The sequence below is a fragment of the Mastomys coucha genome, unplaced genomic scaffold (assembly GCF_008632895.1).
Source record: "Mastomys coucha isolate ucsf_1 unplaced genomic scaffold, UCSF_Mcou_1 pScaffold22, whole genome shotgun sequence".
NCBI classification, from domain to species: domain Eukaryota; kingdom Metazoa; phylum Chordata; class Mammalia; order Rodentia; family Muridae; genus Mastomys; species Mastomys coucha.
Window position 1 is genome coordinate 226749829 of NW_022196905.1, and position 5964 is coordinate 226755792.

The window sequence follows — 5964 nt, forward strand, 5'->3', positions numbered from 1 at the left end:
CCCCCCGCCAAAGACTTGCGGTTAAAGGCCTGGCCCCCAGTGGCTGCTGATGCTGACAGATGTTTGGGTTGTGAGAAAGCTCATATTCTCAATGGCTGATTCATGTAATAGTGCATAGCTAACTTGTAGATGTGGCCTGGTTGGAGGAAGTGGTTGCTGGGGGCATGTCTCTGAAGGGTATGTCTTATCCTGGTCCTTCTCTTGTTCTCTGCCTCCTATCTACTATTAGAGTCACAGTTGTCCAATATGGCCTTCTGCTGGGATATTCTACTTAGCCTAAAATTTATGGAGCCAATCATAAACTGAAGCTTCTGAAACTGAGCAAAACAAATGTGTCTTCCCCAACCCCTGCCTCAGGAAAAAAAAAAAAAAGATGTTTAGCTCAGGGAGAAGTTTGCTGACCCCTAGGGGGTGGAAGTTTCAGCTGTGAATGAACACCTACTCTGTGCTCCCACATAGAAAACTTTAGCCTCTGTCTGTCCTAAGAGGCTAGTCACAGAAAAGATGCCTAAAGGGTAGTATCCTCTGTGGGATGTCATCGTCTCTCAAAGCAGGGACACAAGTCCTGGTCCCAGGCCCTGGACACAACTTGTCTATCCTGTCTTTCTTTGCTCTGGTCAGATACACTACCAGGGAGTGTGAAGAAAGACTTTTGCCTAGCTTCTTGGAAAGCATGGGGACTTGGGGACAGTGCCAGTCACAGTAGGTGCTGAGGTTGTATGAAAAAGAACCAGCTAAGGGGTGACTGGGCATGGGGACACAGCCTGTACTGAGACCTGCTGTGTAACCCAGCTCTGACTAAGAGAGCTCAGACCTCAGAGCTCAGTAGGAGCTCAGACTGATGGACCACAGATGAAGTGACTGTGTGAGTGAATGAAGACAGACCTGGGTGCAGCCAACGTTTGATATTTTGTGGGACCTTTTCTCTTTTACCCTTCTACACCCACTTTTCTTCTACCATTTCAACCCCCTGACACTAGATAGGAGAGAAAACACGACAGAAGGGAAAGAGGGAGATGTTATCATTAAACTACTTGCTACTGACTAGGAGCATCAAGTTCCTTGGGGCAAGTTTGATCTTCGAAGGCAGGGTATCTAATTTCTTCTTTCTTCTTTGTGTACAGCCATGGCTTAACAAACCATGGAAACAACAACCAACAGTAACCAAATAGCAACCCACCCCGCCTCTCAGGGCCCTGGCATTTATATACCTTCTGAAAAGTCCCTAGAATTCCATATGTCACACAATCGCAGAAACTATCTGCTGCTGGTTAAGTCATGCCCCTGCTAGAGCATGAGGCAAATCATAGTCAGCTGCTGTGGACAATCTGAAGCAGCCTTATATCACACACCTGGGATTAAAATGAAAGCATATTCTTATAATACTTCTGTTTTGTTTTTTTAAAAGAAACCAAACTTACAAAATTGTCAATGCATCTAGTCCCTGTTGTTAAGGGATTTACCTTCTACCAAGGAAGGAGTGGAGTTCATATCCCTGGAGCCCTACTATGTGTTAGGTACCATTTTAGGCTCTTTTACATATACTACTTTATTTTGTTGACATGTATGAATGTTTTATCTATATGTATGTCTATGTACCATCTATGTGCCGAGTGCCTGCAGAAGCCAGAAAAGGGCATTGAATCATCTGTAACCAGAGTTGATAGGCAGTTATAAGCCACAATGTGAATTAGCGGGAACTGACCCCAGGTCCTCTGTGAGGTCTTTGCCCACTGTGTGATCCTCCGTGACCCACATTACTTCATTGAATCTCCAAAACAAGCTGGGAAGATGCATTTTATTTTCCCTGCTCATAAATGAGAATCAGAGGGGCTAAATGACCTGCCCAAAGGTCACAGCTGATGGACAGGGGAGCTGACATCTGGTCTCAACCTTCTTGACTTCAGGCATGCATACTTTTTCTGGAAAAATACTATAGTCTTTATTTCAGAGGCACCCAAGACAGATGGAGATGTAATATGTAAGCCAAGGGAGACAGAGGCTCAGAAAGGCTTCCGAAGAGTGTCATCAGCAATGGGTTTCAAAGGACGGGTAGAAGTTTATTAGACAGTGAAGGTATGAAAGCAGCCAAGGAGGGTGAATGACATAGTTGGAAGGTTCCCTCCAGGAACTGGTGGGCTGGGAGCCGCCTCTGCCTGTGCTCTCAGCCCTGCAGCCTCTCAGGGGAGAAGGTTCTCTTTTCACTCTGGGAGGAAACAGATAGAACCCTAATCTCATGCCAGGAAATCTGTTGTGAGCCCCTCCCGGCACCCCATGCCAAACCAGCTGTGTTTCTAAAAGGAAGGAAGGGTGGTGTGGGCCACCTGGGATGAGACGCTTCCTCCGAAATAGACAAGGGAGTGGGAAGGGCTGATACTGGCAAGATATCTGGCTGGGGCAGGCAAGTTGTTTAGAGGGCCCATGTGTGTGATAGGACCCTTGCCCCTGCCCTGAAAGCAGAAGTGGCTTATCATGTCTCCCGCTGGTGTGCTCTGTGTGTCTTTTCTGTGCTTGGCATTTGAGGACAGCTAAGGTATCACTTTTGTTTGTGTGGGTGTGCACAGTAGGGCTTCTATAGATCCTTGGAGGTTGAGCGGTGGTCAGACTTCATGAATTGACAATTTTGCCAAAACATGGTAGGCTGCAATTCGTTTCTTATCGAGTTTGTCAGCATCTGCCTGATGGGAACCCCAAGTTTAAGGGGATCAGGAGAAAGGATTGGAGTCCTCCAGACCTCTTACCTGTTCAGTTGTGCACGTGTTTGGTTAGCAAGGCCTTAAAGTAAAGGCAGAGGTTGAATTGGGTGCCTCTTGACTCATTGAGCTTCATCTCCACATGAAACAGATGGGAGAAATGGAGGCCAGCGGCTCTGTTCCCGACTCCGCTTGAGCCCCTTATGTAGTGCTTTCTGAGCCCCCCTCCCCACTCTGGCCCTTGCATCTTCTCACTAGGAGAAGTCACACACGGTGGGTATGTGGGTCATAACCCCAAGCCCCTGGCCTGAAGCTCAGTACAAGAGGGTCTATTTAGTTAGTTGGCGTTTATGTTGCCCTCTCCAGACTGCTGCCCAAGGCAGTTTGTTCATTTGAGACCGGGTCTTTTGTAGTCCAGGATTGCTGTGTAGCTGAGAGGGACCTTGAACTCTTGATTCTTCTAAATCTACCCAGGAAGTGCTGGGCTCACAGGTATACATCACCCCAATGGCTCCACAGAGCATTCATGATTCAAGACAGGGAGCTGTAGGCCCAATACTGCCACCTAACAGAATGTAAGCTCCGATCATGACAGCAATTTCTCCACGGAAGGAGCCCAAGCTCAGGCACACAGTGAGCCAAATTCAAGTTAGAGTGTGTGTTATTAGAAGTCAGTAGTACCTCTGCAGAATCTTTGCTGGGCTCAGTTGGCTGAGAGAGACTCTCTGGTGGGACCTAGCCTGGAGGCACCTGCCCAGCCAGGAATCATAACTGACAACAGTGTCATGGCCCAGATAACAGGCTGTCAGCTGCAACCAGGGTAAGGCCTTTCCATCTCTTGCCACTCTTCGTAGGCATCCCTGTATGAGCTTCCTGCCAGGGCTCTACTTCCGCCAGCATCGGGTGCTCTTCCTGAGCAAACCCACAGGTGAGGCAGAATCCTAGTGATTGAGCCTCTAGATTCAATTGTTGGGTGACCCAAAGCCACCTCCAGTGGCCATCAGTCTGTCTCTTAGCCCCCACCAGTTACAGCCAGTCCTCTTGGCAAGCTTCAGCCTGGAAGGCTCTATCCATTCCAGTCAGGCCTGCCTGAGGTTATCTAGGTGTTCTGGTGACTTCTGAGGGCCTCGCATGAAAGATAACGCCCAAATCAACAAATCTGCCATTGTGGCTTTGAAGAGACTGTTTCAATCACTTTATTTTGTCTTTATGTCAGGTTTGCCAGATGGCGCGGGTCTTTCTGAGGTCCTGTTCCGAGGGGGCGCAGGCAGAGCTGGTGCAGCTTCAAAGCTCCTTTTTAATCTTTAGCAACATCACAGCGGCGGGAAACTGCCTCGGCTCCCTCAAGTCTCTCCCACAAAAGAGGCGCGGCCCAGGCTCTAATGAAAGCCAGATAAAGGGATGGCTGGAATCAGAAACAGAGGGAAAAGAGCAGTCGTTAGTCTTTCTTGTAGCTGTTTCAAAAGAAATTCTAAGACAAATTATGGCTTTGGGTGTTTTTCTAAAGGACTGAAGCAGGGAGAGGCGCTGGGGGAGGAAGCTTTGACCCCTCAGCACCCTTCCCTCGCATGAAAGGCAGAGGAGACTGAAGAAAGGCCGAAATACAACAATAAACTTTCCGCGTGTGTGCGTGGGGATGAAAGGCGCGTGGCATAATTAGGGGCGCGGGCTTGGGGCGGGCAGCCGGCCTTACCTTGCCGCCAGCGCTATTAATGAAGAGGCTGTCTCCTTTTTTCTCTGGAAGGGGCTCCTTTGGTTTTCGGGAACAGGGTGGGGTACCAGGCAACGTGACTGACATTGGATGCAGGCTAGGAATAATGTGCCTTGTGCCGTTCTGCCACGTAAGGGTCCAAGCGCTCCCGGGAGACTGCCAATACCCTGTCTCAGGTGAGCCGAACATGGATGCCTCTCCTTTCTGCTGCCTTTAAGGTTTCAAGGCCCTTGCGTAGAGTCCCTGGGCAAAATTGCCAGACCTGCAACCCTAGCCCTCCCTCTTGTTCTTGGGAAGGGGGAGAAGAGGAGAAAAGCCATTAGTTTGAGTTACTCGCTGTCTATCTGGGTTATGTAGTGGTTTTGTTGTTTGTTTGTTTGTTTGTTTTGTCCCTTTGTTTTAAGATTTTATTTATTTATTTATTCATTTAACATGTACAGATGTTTTGTCTGCATATGTCTGGACACCATGTACATGCAGTACCTGGAAGAGACCAGAAGGGGATGTCAATCCCCTGGGATTGGAGTTATTATTGTTTTGAGCCATCTTGTGGGAGCTAAGAATCAAACCCAGGTCCTCGGCAAGTGCAGCTTGTGCTTTTAACTGCTGAACGCTCTCTCCAGCCTCTGATACAGTAATGTCTTAAAGCCAACATGGCACGATTTGAGGGGACCAGAAAGCTAAGTTTTGATGGGCCGGCAGGCAGGAGAAATGAAACTGAACAGGACGAGGACCTCCTGGAAAAGTCAAGTGGATAGGACTGGTTCCTGAGCATCCTTGTCAGGGCCCTGCTGGTCTGGAAGTTGGTGAGGAACACTTGATCCCAGGATTGCCTTCCCACAGGGCTGTAGCATGGATACTTAGACTGAGGCTCGGGCTGGGGAAAGGGCTCATCAAGGTCACCCGGCTGCTCAGGGACAAGTAAGAAATGTACTGAAGGACGCGGATGCTGGGTGTTGGGAGCTGTCTGTAAAGTTTGTATCCAGTGGGTGAGGTAGGTGGAGGGATCTGGCCCCTCCCCCACTTGCCACTTTGCAAGGTGCCCTGATCATAGGCCCATTGCCTGTTTCCCATGATCTAACTCTTCAGATGCTTCATCAGTGCACCCGTGACTGAGTGGGGAGGTACTGAGAGGTAGAGGACCCGAGGGTGACAGAGGTACCAAAGTCAGCTCAGGGGAGAGGCTGGATTTGGATCGGGTCCCTTCCCTTGGGGTAGAGGAGAGAGCTGGGTGTCCTGGTAAGTTTGCCAGGGCTCTGGACTGTTTCAGTGGGGGGTACTTCATGTTGGTGGTTGTAACCATGTGGGGAGGCAGATTGCTACCTCTCAGCTGCCTGTACAGGGGGCATAGGCTTGATCAAGCAGTCTCTGCAGGGCTGTACTCTGTAGTAGGGAGGCTCAGGTTCTGCTGAGGTCTCCTGGGATTTGAATCTTGGCTCCTCAGCTTCTTATCTGGGAACTCTGAAGACAGGGATTACCCTTCCTTTATTCCTCGTTTTCCTCATCCGCACAAAGGGACCAATAATTGGACTCACCTCAAGGGCTGTCATGAGACTCAAT